Here is an 18,225-nt window from a genome sequence, read left to right as displayed (position 1 = left end):
CTCCTGACCTTAGGTGATCCACCCACCTTGGCCTCCCATAGTGCTGGGATTATAGCCATGAGCCACTGTGCCCATCCCAAGTCAGTATTTTTCAAGATTTTTATACACAAGCATTTTGAAAGAGTATGTAAAATGGTCTCTTCCTTCATATAGTCCCCCAACCAATTGGTGGACGTTGCTGGCATGGAGACAGAAATAATAACAGCACTTACATCTAGTGTTACCCTTGCAACCAGCCTGTGGGCAAAAATTAGGGGAGCTGGGGATGAAGAAATTGGGGCTGTGCGGCATGTGGGCTCAAGGATGGGAAGCTGCCTGTTGACTAAATTGTTTCACACAGAATTCCTGGACTTGCTGGAGGCCTTCTATCAGCTGTTTAACTTCTGCCTGTGACTTCAAGTAAGTCATCTTTTCTTCCTGAAGGAATAGCAGAGCACTTCCATCCTGATAGATCCATTTGTCTCCCATCGGATTTATTTCTGCCCCAAATTCAGGGATCAAATATCTATGTGTTACCATATAAAGTAACTGGACTCTGCTTTCTTACAATGCAAAAGGAAAAATCCCAAATTATAAAAGATGTAGATTAAGATTCTTTCCTACCATTGCAGCTGTAGTGGTAGTGCCCTAACTGCCCTTGGGCTGGGGAAGGGACAAAGGGCCTAGTCACTATGCTGGCACCTCCAGCACACCACAGCCACCAGAGAGGAGTCCCGTCTCTTCCCTGTGAGCCCCCATGCCCCACTCTTCAACAAGTAGAGTCCCTGGCTCAGGCCAGCAGTGCAGCCTCCCTGCCCCAGTGTTCACTCCCATCCAGACCAGTAGCTCAGCAGTTCTCTGAGGTACAGCTCCTAGAGGCAACCGAGATCTCCTCGGCCACTGCCATTGCAAGGGTGCTGCCTTGCTGCCTTTGGACTGGGAAAGGAACAAAGACCCTGAGTGCTTCAACCATACTGCCAGCAAGCTGCAGTTGCCCTAAGGAGAAGAGGCCAGGCTGTCTCCCCTGGGACCCACCCACCCACTCTGCTCATCACTGGAAAGGGTCCCCTCCACTTAGGTCCACAGCACAGCTGCCCCATCCCAGGCCAATCGCAATGATTGATCGTGGCTCTGCATCTCTTGGTGGGTGGAGCCCCACAACAGAAGTGAAAGGCCCTCTGCTACAACCACTGCTAAGGGCCCTTCCTCTGCTGCCTCCAAGCTGAGGACATAATATAAAGCCTGAGCTTACCCCAGAGCTGCAGTGGGCATCCTGGGAGTGCCAAGCTGAGATCTGCAGCCAGCACCTAAGTGGGAGAGGAGCCTACACCTCAGAACACTGAGAGGGCACACAGCTGAAAATGTGTGGAAACGCCAAGGAGCTGCATGGCTGAGGAAGAGCCTACCTGCTGGCCCTTATGCTTAAGTGCCATCTACTGTATCAAAGCCCAAAACTTCAACACCAAAAACAAAACAAAAAAAAAAAACAGAACAATAACAACAAAACAAACGAACCAACAAAAAAAACACCTTTGCTAATATACTCCCCATGCGAAACCAAGGACAATAATTAAGTATAAATAAAGACCTTGCAAAAAGCCTTGGTCCTCTGAAAACATCCAGAAAAGTCTACTGACTGTACTCAACTTACATCACAGTTAAAGGACCACCAGCCCACACAGATGAGAAAGAGCCAGCCCAAGAACTCTGGCAACTCAAATAGCCAGAGTGTCTTCTTTCCAAACAATTGCACTAGTTCCCCAGCAAGGGTTCTTAACCAGGCTGAAATGGCTGAAAGACAGAAATAGAACTCAGAGTATGGATAGCAAAAAAGATGATTGAGATTTAGGAGAAAGTTGAAACCCAATCCAAGGGATCTAAGAATTGCAATAAAATGATACAGAAGCTGACAGATGAAACAGTCATTATAAAAAAAGACCAAACTGATCTGAAAAAGATGAAAAACGTACTATAAGAATTTCATAATGAAATCACAAGTATTAACAGCAGAACATACCAAGCAGAAGAAGGAATCTCACAGCTTAAAGACTGGCTCTGAAATAACTCAGTTAGACAAAAATAAAGTAAAAAGAATGAATAAAACCTCTGAGAAATATGGACTTATGTAAAGAGACCAAATCAGCGACTCATTGGTGTTCCTGAAAGAGACAGGGAAAAAGTAAGCAACTTGGAAAACTATTTCAGGATATTACACATGAAAACTTCCTCAACCTTGCTAGAGAGGCTGACATTCAAATTCGGGAAATGAAGAGAACTCCTGCAAAATAATACACAAGAAGAATATCCCCAAGACACATAATCATCAGATTCTCCAAGATGAAAATGAGAGAAACAATGTTAAAGAAATGTAGAGAGAAGAGGCAGTTCACTTACAAAGGGAGCCCTATCAGGCTAACAGCAGATCTTTCAGCAGAAACCCTAAAAGCCAGAAGAGATCAGGCTATATTCAGCATTCTTAAAGAAAATAATTTCCAACCAAGAATTTCATATCCAGCCAAACTAAGCTTCATAAATGAGGGATAAGTAAGATCTTTTTCAAAGCAAATGTTGAGGAATTCCTTGCCACCAGACCTACCTTAAAAGAGGTCCTGAAAAGAGCACTAAATATGGAAAGGAAGGACCATTACTAGCCACTACAAAAACACACTCAAGTACACAGACCAGTGACTCTATAAAGCAACCACACAAACAAACCTGCATAATAACCAGCTAACAATGTGATGACAAGATCAAATCCGCACATATCAATACTAACTTTGAATGTAAATAGGAAATGCCCCAATTAAAAGGCACAGGATGGGCTGGGCATGGTGGCTCACACCTGTAATCCCAGCACTTTGGGAGGCCCAGGTGGGCAGATCACTTGAGGCCAGGAGTTTGAGACCAGCCTGGCCAACATGGAGAAAGCCCAAATCTACTAAAAATACAAAAAATTAGCCAGGCATGGTGGCGTGTGCCTGTAGTTCCAGCTACTCAGGAGGCTGAGGTGGGTGAATCACTTGAACCTGGGAGCCAGAGGTTGCACTGAACTGAGACTGTGCCACTGCACTCCAGCCTGGGTGACAGTGCAAGACCCTGTTTAAAAAGAAAAAAAAAAAGTCACAGAGTGGCAACCTGGATAAAGAAGCAAGACCCAATGACCCAATGGTATGCTGTCTTCAAGGGACCCATCTCGCATGCAGTGACACCCATAGGCTCAAAATGAAGTGATGGAGAAAAATCTACCAAGCAAATGGAAAACAGAATAAAAGCAGGGTTTGCTATCCTAATTTCAGACAAAACAGACTTTAAACCAACAGAGATCAAAAAAGACAAAGAAGGGCATTACATAATGGCAAAGCATTCAATTCAATAAGAAGACCTAACTATCCTAAATATATATGCACTAACACAGGAGCACCTAGATTAATAAAGCAAGCTGTTAGAGACCCACAAAGAGACTTGGACTCCCACACAATAATAGTGAGAGATCTCAACACCCCACTGACAGTATTAGATCATTGAGGCAGAAAATTAACAAAGATATTCAGGACCTGAATTCAATACTGGACCAAATGGACCTAGCACAAACATCTACAGAACTCTCTACCCCAAAACAAGAGAATATACATTCTTCTGATTGCCACATAGCACGTACTCTTAAATTGACCACACAATCAGACATAAAACAATCCTCAGCAAATTAAAAAAAAAACATACCAAGTACACTTTCAAGCCATAGCACAAGAAAAATAAAAAATCCATACTAAAAAAATTGCTCAAAACGATACGATTACATTGAAAATTAAACAACCTGTTCCTGAATGACTTTGGGGTAAATAATGAAATCATGGCAGAAATCAAGAAGTTCTTTGCAACTAATGAGAACAAAGATACAACATACCAGAATCTCTGGGACACAGCTAAGGTAGTGTTCAGATGGAAGTTTATAGCACTAAATGGCCACATGAAAAAGTAAGAAGGATCTCAAATTAACAACCTAACATCATAACTAGAGGAATTAGAGAAGCAAGGGAAAACCAATCCTAAAGCTACTAGATGACAGAAATAACCAGAATCAGTGCTGAACTGAAGGGAATTAAGAAACAAACAAAAAACATATAAAACATCAACAAATCCAGGAGTTGGTTCTTTGAAAAAATTAATAAGATAGACTGCTAGCTAGACTAATAAAAAAAGGAGGGAAATCCAAATTAACACAATTAGAAATGGCAAAGGGGGCATTACCACTTACCCCCAGAGAAATACAAAAAAAACACACACACACACACACACAAAACACAAAAAACCCAGACAGTACTATGAACACCTCTATGCAGACAAACTAGAAAATCTAGAAGAAATGGATAAATTCCTGGACACATACAATCTCCAAAGACTGAACCAGGAAGAAACTGAATCCCTGAACAGATTAGTAATGAGTTCCAAAATTTAAGCAGTAATAAAAAGCTTACTAACCAAGAAAAGCCCAGGACCAGATGGATTCACAGCCGAATTCTACCAGATATATAAAGAGCTGGTACCATTCCTACTGAAACTGTTCCAAAAAAAATGAGGAGGGACTCTTCCCCAACTCATTCTGAGGCCAGCATCATCCTGATACAAAACCAGGCAGAGATGCAACAAAAAAAGAAAACCCCAGGCCAATATCCCAAATGAATATAGAAGCAAAAATCCTCAAGAAAATACTAATAAACTGAATCTAGCAGCACATCAAAAAGTTAATCCACCAAGATCAAGTAGACTTTATCCTTGGGATGCAAGGCTGGTTCAACATACACAGATCAGTAAATGTGATTAATCACATAAACAGAACTAAAAAATTTCTCAAAACCACATAATTATCTCAATAGGTGCAGAAATAAAAGAGATGTGAATAAAATTCAACATCTCTTCATGTTAAAAACCCTCAATAAACTAGGCATTGAAGGAATATACTTCAAAATAACAAGAGCCATCTATGACAAACCCACAGCTGACATCATACTGAATGGGCAAAAGCTAGAAGCATTCGCCTTGAAAGCTGGCACAAGACAAGGATGCCCTCTCTTACCACTCCTATTCAACATAGTACTGGAAGTCCTGTCCAGAGCAGTCAGGAGGAAGAAATAAAAGGCATTCAGATAAGAAGAGAGGAGGAAGTCAAACTCTCCCTGTTTGCGGATGACATAATTCTATATCTGGAAAACCCCAGAGTCTCTGCCCAAAAGCTCCTTGATCTGATAAACAACTTCAGCAAAGTTTCAGGATATAAAATTAATGTATGGAAATCAGTAGCATTCCTATACACCAACAACATCCAAACCAAGAGCCAAATCAGGAACACAATCCCATTCACAGTTGCCACAAAAATAATTAAAAACCTAGGCATACAGCTAAACCAGGGAGGTGAAAGATTTCTATGATAAGAGTTACAAAACACTGCCAGAAATCAGTGATGACACATACAAATGGAAAAACATTCCATGTTTATGGGTAGAAAGAATAAATATTGGCTGGGCATGGTGGCTCATGCCTGTAATCCCAGCACTTTGGGAGGCTGAGGTGGGCGGATCACGAGGTCAGGAGATTGAGACCATCCTGGCTAACATGGTGAAACCCCTTGTCTACTAAAAATACAAAAAATTAGCTGGGCGTGGTGGCAGGCACCTGTAGTCCCAGCTGCTTCGGAGGCTGAGGCAGGAGAATGGCATGAACCCGGGAGGCAGAGCTTGCAGTGAGCCGAGATCGCGCCACTGCACTCCAGCCTGGGCGACAGAGTGAGACTCCATCCAAAAAAAAAAAAAAAAAAAAACAGAATCAATATCATTAAAATGGCCATAGTGCCAAAAGCAATTTACAGATTCAACACTATTTCTATCAAAGTACCAATGACATTCTTCACAAAATTCAAAAAAACTATTTTAAAATTCATATAGAACTAAAAAAGAGCCAGAATAGCCAAGGCAATTCTAAGCAAAAAGAACAAAGCTGGAAGCATCACATTACCTGACTTCAAACTATACTACAAGGCTATTGTATCCAAAACAACATGGTACTGGTATAAAAACAGACCCATTGTATTAGTCCATTCTCACACTGCTAGGAAGAAATAACCAAGACTAGGTAATTTATAAAGGAAAGAGGTTTAATTGACTCACAGTTCCACGTGACTGGAAAAGCCTCAGGAAATTTACAATCATGGTGGAAGGCAAAGAGAAGCAGGCACCTTCTTCACAGGGCAGCAGGACACAGTGAGTGCAAGCAGAGGAAATGCCAGCCACTTATAAAACCATCAGATCTCATGAGACTCACCCACTATCACGAGAACAGCATAGGGGAAACCACCCCCATGATTCAATCACCTCCACCTGGTCCTGCCCTTGACACATGGGGATTATGGGGATTACAATTCAAGATGAGATTTGGGTGGGGCCACAAAACCTAACCATATCACACATAGACCAATGGAACAGAATAGAGATCCCAGAAATAATGGTACACACCTACAACCATGTGATCATTGACAAACCTGACAAAAACAATGGGGGAAAGGATTCCCTATTCAATAAATGGTGCTGGACTAACTGGCTAGTCATAGACAGAAGATTGAAACTGGGCCCCTTCCTTACACCACATATGAAATCAACTTAAGATGGATTAAAGACTTAAATGTAAAACCTAAAACTATAAAAACTCTGGGAGATAACTTAGGAAATGTCATTCTGGACATAGGACCTGGCAAAGATTTATGATGAAGACACCAATAGCAATTGCAACAAAAACAGAAATTGACGAATGAGACCTAATTAAACTAAGAGTTGTTTTACTGAAAAGAAACTATCAACAGACTAAACAGACAACCTACAGAACTGGAGAAAATATGTGCAAACTAGGCATCTGACAAAGTTGTAATATCCATAATCTGTAAGGAGCTTAAATGAATTTACAAGAAAAAAAAAACAACCCCATTAAAAAGTGGGCAAAGGACATGAACAGACACTTTTCAAAAGAAGATATACATGTGGTTAACAAGCATATGAAAAAAAAGCTCAACAGCATTAATCATTAGAGAAATGCAAATGAAAACCACAATGAGATACCATCTCACACCAGCAGAATGGCTATTATTAAAAAGTAAAAAAATAACAGATGCAGGCTGGCTGCTGTGGCTCACGCCTGTAATCCCAGCACTTTGGGAGGCCAAGGCAGGCAGATCAGCTGAGGTTCAGGAGTTTGAGACCATCCTGGCCAACGTGGTAAAACCCCATCTCTACTAAAAATACAAAAATTAGCCAGGTGTGGTGCCAGGTGCCTGTAATCCCAGCTATTTGGGAGGCTGAAGCATGAGAATCACTTGAACCTGGGAGGTGGAGGTTGCAGCGAGCCTAGATCATGCCATTGAGCTCCAGCCTAGGCAACAAGAGCGAAACTCTGTCTCAAAAACAAAACAAAACAAACAAACAAAAAAACAGAGGCTGGAGAGGTTGCCAAGAAAAGGGAATGAAGGGACTGCTTATACACTGTTGGTGGGAGTGTAAATTAGTTCAGCCACTGTGGAAAGCAGCATGGTGATTCCTCAAAGAACTTAAAATAGAATTACCATTCAGCCCAGCAATCCCATTTTTGGGTATATACCCAAAGAAATATAAATCATTCTACCATAAGGACACATGCACATGTATGTTCACTGTAGCACTATTCACAATAGCAAAGGCATGGAATTAATCTCAATGTTCATCAGTGGTAGAGTGGATAAAGAAAATGTGGTACATATACACCATGGAATACTATGCAGCCTTAAAAAAGAATGAAATCATGTTCACTGTAGCAACATGGATAGAGCTGGAGGTCATTACCCTAAGCAATCTAATGTGGGAACAGAAGGCCAAGTACTACATGTTTTCACTTACAAGTGGGAGCTAAATGATGAGAACACACAGACACAAAGAGGGGAACACCACACACTGGGGCCTACTTGAGGGTGGAGGGTGGGATGGGGGAGAAGATCATAAAAAATACCTGTGGGGTAGTACCTGGGTGATGAAATAGTCTGTACACTAAACCTCCATGACACGCAGTTTACCTGTATAAGAAACCTGCACATGTACCCCTGAACCCAAAATAAAAGTTAAAAAAAAATTCTTTCCTTACTGAAGGATTCGGAACAGTGGCATAGCCTGGTGGATTTCAGTTTCATAGACCATTAACCAGCTGACAGAATGCCTGCCAGAGTGGTAGGAAGCTCTGCTAAGAGGAGTCTGTCAGAATGAAGATGAAGCATCTCTCTGCATTAGGATGTAAGTCACAGGGCAAATGTGCTTTGCTTTAGACTCAAGTCTCTGTGACTATATCTATTGAATTTGCTGGAGTACAGTTGTTGGATGCTACCAACACACAGCTGGTGGATCTAACACATCTTAAATTTTCATAATGCTCATTTTAGTCGTGCTCTGTAACATTCAGGACATAAACTACCCAACCTTGGAATGGCTGACCTATCATGAAAGAAGATGGTTACTTTAAGAGCCATTGAATATAATCTCTGGGCTTACAGTCTGTAAACTTCCAAGCTCACAGGAAAATATTAACAATGATTAAATGTTAGACAAGTCAACTCCTTTTATTTTAACTGTTTGGGAAAAAAGTAGAGCAAATTCTGGTCTGTCTATATACATTGGTTCGGTTTCCACTGGAGAATTAAAATGTGAAATTTTCTTAGTAATATATTGCATGGTAGCAGCTTTTCCTTTATGAATTCTTATATACAGATATGCACAGGAAGACTCAAGAAAAGGCAGGGCCCCCAGTTCTCCTCTTCCAGTTAAAATCCTTAGTATGTCCATTTGTCTTAAACATTTTTCTTCAAGGACGGAAATGGATGCCTGAGGAAGGGCTCATTTGGGCAGTTTCAAACCCGAGCCACATGCAGGCAGCAAAAGGAGCATCTCCTCTGCTTAGTCCCCTACCCATCACAGGAGGAGCACAGAAGGCCTGCCGAGTCAGAAGCAAGAGAGCGAGGAACATGAAAGGGTCGGGGAGGCCAGGGCCAGGGCGGGCCGCAGGCAGCCGAGTAGTAAGTCCTGCAAGGAATGAAAGAAACATGGTGTTCCAGCCCAGTTTGCCTTTTCCTAATCATTCACTCAACACCTATGAGCGTTGAGGGTTCTCTGGTGGGCAAAAGGGAGCTGGTGCTTGCCTTCAAGGAATTTACAGTCTGTTGGAGGGCATATATTAATTAAATTATCACACAACAAAATGCATTGCTGCACACTGTGTATGTTTTAGTTAGAGAGCAGGAGAATCCACCTGCGGCAGGAACTCTTCCCAGAAGCAGCAGCATTTGAGCCAGGATCTGGAGGCTGATAGAGTAGGCTTTCCCTAGACAATGTGTGTGGGGGTGTGCACACTCGCTGGGAGCAGGGAACCAGGCACTTCGGGCACAGGGGGCAGCTTGTGTCCTGGTCCCAGGACAGGAGGGAGATGTTATATTGAGGACATGGAGGCAGGGCTGTGTGACCAGAGCACAGTGTAAGCGGGAGATCTGAGAGAGGAGGAAGGCAGGGGCTAGGCCACACAGAGCCCTGTAGCCACATCTGGGATGTTGGCCTTCATTCTGGGTGCAAAAGGAAGCTGTGACTGTTAATTTTATGTGTCAACTTGGCTCAGCCACGTGCCAGTTGTTCGGTCAACCACCAGTCTAAATGTTGCTATGAAGATACTTTTTAGATGAGATTAACATTTAAATCAGCAGACTTTGATGTAAAGCAGATTACTCTCCCTAATGAGGGTGGGCCTCCTCCAATCAGGCGCTGATCTTCAGAGCAAATACTGAGCTCCCCCAAGGTAGAAGAAATTCTCAAGACTGCACGGTAGAAACCCCGCCTGCTTCCAGCCTGCTGCCCTGCAGGATTCAGGCTCAAGATGGCAACACCAACTCACCTGACTTTCCAGCCTGCTGGCCTGCCCTGCAGATTCCAGACTTGCCAACCCCATAATCGGAACAAGCCAATTCCTAAAATAAACCCGCCTCTTCCCTGCCCCCCATACATATATTCTGTTTCTCCAGATATTTCTCTAGAGAGCACTGAATAATACAGAGGCCAAGAAGGGTTCTGTATTGTGTGGTAAAGTGATCAGGTAGGCAATTAAGTCATATCACATCGATTGCAGTATCAAACACAAATCGGCTAGGGAAGAAAGAATGGATCTATGCCCAGTTAGGAGGGATTTGGAATACAAGCTTGAGACGATGTTAGCTTGAAATAGGGTGGTGGCCATGGTGATGGAGAGAAGTAGATACATTCCAGAAACTTTAAAATGGGGAAACCAATGATGAATGGACGTAATGAATGAGAGCCAGGCAGGTGACCAGGGTGAGTCTTGGATTCTGGCTCAGGCAGGGAGCCCGGGGCAGTCCAGGGGAGTTTCTGTGGTGCTGGGTGAGGGGAGTGGGAGGAGGTCATGGGTGTGGTATTGACCATGAGCAACTACCATCTGGGAGGGGCACATGCAGAATTGGACCTCAGAGGAAGGGCCTAGGCTGGAGGTAAGTATTCAGCAATGACACAGGTGCTCCAATGTTTATTTAATTTTGTTTATTTATTTGAGACGGAGTCTCACTCTGTCACCCAGCCTTGGGTGCAGTGGCGCGATCTCGGCTGACTGAAACCTCCACCTCCCGGGTTCAAGTGATTCTCCTGGCTCAGCCTCTGGAGTAGCTGGGATTACAGGCATTCACCACCATGCTCAGCTAGTTTTTGTATTTTTAGTAGAGATGGGATTTTGCCATCTTGGCCAGGCTGGTCTCAAACTCCTGACCTCAAGTGATCCACCTGCCTCAGCTTCCCAAAGTGCTGGGATTACAGACATGAGCCACCACACCTGGCATCTCGTATGTTTAAAGGCAAGGAACAACAGAGAGGTGTAGAGTGTGGTGTTGTTGAGTCATTTAGTCCATGCCAAACACATTTGGGAAAACCCAAATTCTGGTGTTCCCTCTAGGAAGCTGATGTGAGCATTAGCACAGCCAAGGCCCTAGGAACCTAAGAGCAAAGAACTCCCCCCCGACCCCGAGGTTTCTCACAGAGTAGCGTTCCCCAGCATGCTTGAGCACAGACCTCATAGCATCTGTGCATCTCCCCACCAAGGCCCACTGGCACGGGGAATGCTGATGTAGGAGGGTGGACCCTGGCAGGGACATCCTGGGGCTTCCTTGGGAGTAGAGCACCATGGCTGAGCTGCGCTTCCTCTGGGCTGGACGGAGAGTACTGGAAACAAAGCTCAGCCAGGACACGCAGCTGGCAGGAATGATTAACCCATCATGCCCAGAATGCTTGGACCACGTGCACAAAGATGGGAAGGGCATGGGGCTAAGCACTGTGAGAGACCAAAGCTGGAATAATTTAAGGCTGCATGGGCTTGGAGAGGGATCCTTCATGAAGGGCGTAGGAGGGAGCCAAGGTGGGCAGCAGGGGGCCTACCCCACATGACAGGGATGGGGATCTAGAAGGGGCCCTGGGGCATGTCCTGCATAGAGATGGTTCGTCTCTCTGCCCTTGCTGGAGGCATGCAGGGCCAGGAGGCTGGGCAAATTTTTTTCCACTTAGGCTCAAACCATTCTGTCAGGCTTGCCCTCGTGAGGTGAGCAGGACATGAAAGCCCTGCCACTGGGTACATGCTGGTCCCATGGAATGAGATGGAACCGGCGTGGATACTTTCCAGCTCTGGGAGGGAGCACAGGGTGCACCCGGTGCAAGGGTTGGAGAGCCCTGACCGCGCTCTGACTTGCAGAGGAGTCCCCAGAGCTCCTCAACAGCTGGCAAGAGGGTGTAAGTGGTGGGAAAGATGAAAGGGGAATGGGGCCGAAAGAAAGGGGGATGGCGAGTGCAGACAATCATTGCCTTTCTCGGAACAGGAAGCTGGTTTTGAGTTGTAGGGGGTAATTTCGTTAGAAAACACAAAGGATGTGGGCTTTTCCCAGACTTGGTCATCAAAGGGCATGTGGGATGATCTCTTGAGGAGAGAATTTTGTCAAGAAGAAGGCATTTGTAGGATAAGAACTTTAAATAGGCCCTCTAGCCCCAAGAGAACCTGACTACTTAGGGCCTTAACAAGGAATTGACGGGGGAAAAAGCCCAATGGAAGTATTAGTAGAAAATAGGGCAGAGCAACCTTTTTCTGTCTACTTAATAGAGAACAGAAACAGGTGGCCTCGAAGAATGAGTTTCATGTGCTATGCAGTGCTAGTTTCTTTATGCATTCATTCAAATATTTATTAGGCACCTACTGTATGCCCAACAGTCCTCTAGGTGCTGTAGATACAGTGGTAAACAAGGTAAGTCCTCTGTCCATGAAGGGGAACATCACACACCGGGGACTGTTGTGGGGTGGGGGGCGGGGGGAGGGATAGCATTAGGAGATATACCTAATGCTAAATGACCAGTTAATGGGTGCAGCACACCAACATGGCACATGTATACATATGTAACAAACCTGCACGTTGTGCACATGTACCCTAGAACTTAAAGTATAATAATAATAAAATAAAAAAAAAAGGTTAGTCCTCTTTCCTATTGTGGCTTGTACTCTAGGGAGGCCAGATAAACCCAGAATCTGTATTTTTTAATAATTTAAGTGTGCAGACAAATCATACTAATGGCAGATCTTAAACTTGGCTGATGATCGGGATCATCTAGGGCAGTGGTTCTCAACCAGGGCGATTTGCCTCCCAGGGGAAATTTGAAAACATCTAGAGATGTTTGTAGTTGTCATGAGTGGGAGGGAATGTCACAAGTGGGATCTAGTGGGTGATGGCCAGGGATGCTGCTACATGTCCTACAATGCGCAGGACAGCTCCTCCCAACAAAGAATGTTCCAGCCCCAAATATCAAGAGTGCTGAGGCTGAGAGGCCCTGCCCTAGGGTCTTGCTACTCAAAGTGTGGGCCATGGACTGGCAGTATTGGCATCACCAGGAAGCTTATTAGAAATGAATCATCTCAGCGTCTCCTCCCAGCCCCGACTCTGCTGAGCCAGAATCTGCATTTTCAAAGATTCCCCACACACCCCCCCACCCTGAATTTGGATTTGGATGCACGTGAAAATCTGAGGAGCCTTGCTGTAGGTGCACACACTTATTAGCAGGCAGGACAAAATTAACAGCAAGTCAGCCAACTAGTTAGCTAAGCTTGGTGAAGTCCCCGCCCCAAGCACCATTCACGAAAGGTTTACTTACCTAGCAGGCTCAAAAAAAAAAAAAAAAAAATACAGATTCCTCATTCCTGAAGATTCTTATCTGCAGGAGGGGCTAAGAATATATATTTTTATAACAGCTCCCTGTGTACAGCTGAGAGACAGGTTTGGGCCATGGCAAACACCATACAAGTAACAGCTGAACCCCAAGGCTGCATTTCAGTACCATTAGCTGGGGAATCTAAGCAGCTGGCTAAAAACACAGACAAAAGAGAAAGATGCAAGCCACTTACGAAGATGCTCCCGTCACCCAAAGAGCTGATATTATCTAGTTAATTACGGAAGGTCTGCCCAGTAAAACAGCCAGGCCAGGTGTTTAAACTGTTTGATTTTGTTGTTATTTATAGCAGCGTGAGTTTCCGTTCAAAGAAACTTTTACAAAGAACCTCAGTATACAAAACAGATGAGAGTGAAGCAGCTCTGGTTTATGGGGACACCCAACATGTCTGTCCCTTGCCTGGGCTCCAGGAGGCACAGTTTGAAAAACATCATGACAGACAATAGCTGTGGTCTAGAGTGCATGCTGATTTTAGGTGAGAAAGACCCTAATAAAGTACGTTTCATTCAAGGAACGCTATCGTGCACATAGGCATGCTCTCATGAAGTTGAAGTGGCTATTTGCATGATTGAAGTGGCTATTTGCGTGAACTCTAACGTGAATGTGGAGTGGCAAACATCAATGTTCAAAAATGATTCCATGAATAGAAACACAAATATTCCCACAAATTGTTTTGAAAATATAAGTTCCAGAAAATGGAAACATAGAATGGCCCCAGTAAAGAGTATGATTCTTTGATCTGGTGGAGAAAACAGACTTCAGCTTCTCCATTTTTAAACCATGACAATCTCAGTTCCTGCAGTTCAGGGACATTGTAATTCATGCAAAGACCTTGAACTGTCAGATGCTATGATGTTCACAGCTATCAAAAGCTCTTTTTTCAGGGGCTGCCCAGACTCAGAAGGGCAATATATATGTATGTGTGTGTGTATATATATATATGTGTGTGTGTATATATATATGTGTGTGTGTATGTATATACATATATATCACTAATTAGTACAATTAAAAACAATAAAAAGAAAGTGTTTAGTAGCTGTGACCTTTTTAGTTTAACTGAGTTAATCCAATACATGCTCATAACAAAATGAAAATTAATGACTACCTTATTTTTTCCATACTATTTTTTTCCACATGGATGCCAAAGCCTTGCCCTTGAAAGGAAAAGAAAGTGGCTTTGTCCTTGCAAAGTTTTAATTTCCCTCAAATTGTGTCAAAGTTCTCTGAGTATATATACAAAACCGCTGTGCTGCATAAGTGAAGATCAGTTCTTCCACTGAAAGCCAAAGCTAGAAATATTTGTGTGTTTCCACTTTGTGGTGCATAATTTCTGCATTGTCAGAAATGGGTAAATATTGTACAGTGATAGAGATCAATTTGGGTTGTCAGTGTTTGCATTATTGTAAGACAAGTAGACAAGAACAAAGGTAAAAAGTGGACACTGGATACCACGCTATGGCAGGGCCAGGCTTCACCATTATCACCAGGAAAATCAGGCAGGCTTTTATTGAAGTTTGAGTGGCATTAATGTTGAGAGCATTAGCAAAAGACCTGAATGCAAGGGCTGGTTTATCACTCATTCTACACAGGACTGGTGCAAGATTTTATCTTTAGCATTGAAGAAAAGAGAATTAGGATTACCAGTACAGAAGCAGGGGATGCTATTTATAAGTACACTATACTTTAAAGAATAAAAATGCCCATCTATTATGGTCCTAAGCTCTTTTCTTTTTTGCCTCTAATCAACACAGATTGGATAAAATGAATAAAAATCTTCATTAAGGTTAACAAATATAAACCAATATATATACAAGCTTTAAAAGTATTTTTATATATTTAATGACACAAACAGTTGGAAACTACAAAGAAGACAATGTCTCCTTTGAAACAGAAAAATACAACCACAAAACTCTAGAAATAAAGCTAACAAAAAAATGGTAGGTAGCTTCCGTGTGAAGAAAAAAACAATACAACAATATAGAGACTTGAAGGGGGTTTTGAAAACCACGGAGAGACACTCTGCTTCCTGCGGTGGAAGATTCAGTATTTTAAATATGTCACTTCTTCCCAACTTACTTTATACATCTATTACAATGCTAATAGAAATCTCAATATGATTTAGAAAAATTTTGACAAATTTGACAAAATGATTCTAAACTTCATCTGGAAGAATAAAAGTGAGAATATTTGCAAAAGTAAAATAATAAGGGGAAATCATTGGCCCGGGAATAAATAAAATACTGAAACAAAATAGAAGATCCCCAATAGACAAATTTTCTAAGACTTAGTATCTGATAAATACAGCCTTTCAAATCAGTGGGGAAAGCATGGATTATTATTAATTATTATTTTATTTATTACAAATAAACAAAATTAGGATAGACAGCTAATCATTTGAGGGAAGAACCTGAAGTTAAAACCACACCTTCAAAGACATACCAGAGACTAAAATGTAAAAAATTATAATATGTAAGAACTAGAAAAATATACATAAACTTATCCGATTAGGAGGAGTGGAGTAGGGAAAGGTTTTTGGACATATGGGTTTTTAAATTTTTATATGGTCAGACTATCAATCTTTTTCTATATAGGTTGGCTTGTCACATAAGTTTGGCAACATAAAGAAAAGATTGATACTCTGACCACATAGAAAATAAAAAACCTGTATGTCAAAAATCTTCATAAAAATGCAAATGATAAAGTAGAAAAATATTTGTAACATATATAACAAAGGGTAGTATCTTTAAAGAGCTCTAATAAATAAATAGAAAAAAGTCAAATAGTCCAGTGATAAAAGGGGCAAAAAAGATGAACAGGCAACTCACACAAAGAAATAACAGCTATCAGTAAATATATTTTTTAAAGTTTGTGATTTGCCCCCAACCCCCAATTTCAAACAAGCGAGGTCAAAAGTTAATTTTACTTGACAATATTTGGTATTGTTGAGAACAGTGAGGATAAGCATGCTCATATACTTTTGGTGAAGATATAAATTTATACAGCCTTAGGGGGGAACAAGTTAGTTGTATATCTCAAAACATTAAAAACGTATGTATCTTTTGGCCCAGCAACAGCATTTTTAGGCATTTGACTTAAGGAAATTTTCATGAATACTGAGTGCAACATTGTTTTTAATTAATATTAAAAACTGGAATCAACTTCAATGTCAACAAGATGGGATTTATTAAACAAATGATGATGTGATCATACAGTGGATTACTACACACCTATTAAAAATGGAATTCCTGTGAAGAAAGATTCATAGTATATTAAGAGGAAAAAAAATCTGCCTTCAAAATAGTAATGTACAATGTGATCCCATTGGGTAAAAATACATTATGCAGAGAAAAAAACTGGAAGGATATATAAAAATGTTAATTATTAATATCTCTGGTAGAATTAATTAAGTACCTTTAATATATTAAAATCTATTTTCATTTTCTTCTTTATTCTTTTTAAGGATTCTATAATGGACATATATATTACTTTGTAGTGAGAAAAAACTATCGCTTTTGAAACAGTTTGGAAATAGGCATAAAACATTTGCAAAAGAAATTGGTTCCCTACAATTCATAAATTTAGATGTCAATGAAGTATTTCTGCTGCTTTGGAAAAAAATGCAAGTTCATAGTTTTCATAATGATTTTTGAAAGATGTCCCCTCTATTTCCCCTAAAGGCTGGTTATAAGTGAGTAAAATGTTTTTCAGATTCTTACTTCACTCTGAAGCTCTATGACAAGGAGGTATTTCACTCATTGGGGCCACCTGCAGCTCTTGAAATTTTAAGTCAGCTCTTGGCCTTCTGGCAGCCCTGTAGTGCTGTAAGGGGCTGAGTCCAAATATTAGCTCACTTAACATGGACTGCTTCAGTGTAACCACATCAAACCAATCTGGTCCAACTTTTTTTTTTTTTTTTTGAGATGGAGTCTCACTCTGTCACCCACGCTGGAGTGCAATGGTGTGATCTTAGCTCACTGCAACCTCCCAGGTTCAACTGATTCTCCTGTCTCAGCGTCCCAAGTAGCTGGGACTACAGGCACACACCACCACATCTGGCTAATTTTTGTATTTTTAGCAGAGATGGGGTTTCGCCATGTTGGCCAGGCTGGTCTTGAACTCCTGACCTCAGGGTGATCCACCCGCCTCAACCTCCCAAAGTGTTGGGATTACAGGCATGAGCCACTGCGCCCGGCGGGTTCAACTTTTATGTAACAAAGTTGTCATCTGTTTTTCAGTTGTCATGGACCTCCAGGTTGAAGGTCACACAACCTGAGCATGCCCAGATGAACCAAGCCCGCAACCACAGGTGGAACCTAAGTGCTTAGAGTGAGGAATGGGGACAAAATTAAGAAGTGGATGTTGCCTGGCATCCAGGATCCAATCAGATTGAGCTCTAGGCTCAGCCCACGGCAGTCAGATGGGGCTCCCGGAATCATTGCATTACAAGATCCAATTAGATCACACCTCATTACCCTATGTTTTTGCATCTGCCCCAGCCCCCAGCTTGACAAGACAGTTTTGGGAACCATCCCTGGTGTTCTCCTTACTTGTCACAAGTAATAAAACCCCCTTGTTAGGCTAGGCATGCTGGGTCACGTGTGTAATCCCAGTACTTTGGGAAGCCGAGACAGGTGGATCACCCTGAGGTCAGGAGTTCGAGACCAGCCTGGCCAACATGGTGAAACCCTGTCTCTACTAAAAATACAAAAATTAGCTGGGCATGGAGGCACATGCTTGTAATCCCAGCTACTCTGGAGGCTGAGGCAGGAGAATGGCTTGAACCCGGGTGGCAGAGGTTGCAGTGAGCTGAAATCACACCACTGCACTCCAGCCTGGGTGATAGAGCAAGACTCTGACTCAAAAAAAAAAAAAAAAATTCCCCTTGCTAAACTCTCCTTGGTTGTGGTCATTGGGTTGATGCCCCCTCAAGCAACCA

At 42.3% G+C, this 18,225-nt stretch overlaps 1 protein-coding gene across 5 annotated transcripts in view; it reads right to left on the bottom strand.

The window, feature by feature from the left end:
- ZDHHC14 (zinc finger DHHC-type palmitoyltransferase 14) overlaps positions 1-18,225 on the bottom strand; it is a 296,986-nt gene that overhangs the window by 89,006 nt on the left and 189,755 nt on the right. The gene's annotated exons all lie outside the window — the stretch shown is intronic.

This window comes from Pan paniscus, chromosome 5, assembly GCF_029289425.2.
Source record: "Pan paniscus chromosome 5, NHGRI_mPanPan1-v2.0_pri, whole genome shotgun sequence".
Lineage (NCBI taxonomy): Eukaryota > Metazoa > Chordata > Mammalia > Primates > Hominidae > Pan > Pan paniscus.
The sequence above is the reverse complement of the archived record's forward strand: the minus strand, read 5'-3'. Positions and strand labels throughout refer to the sequence as shown.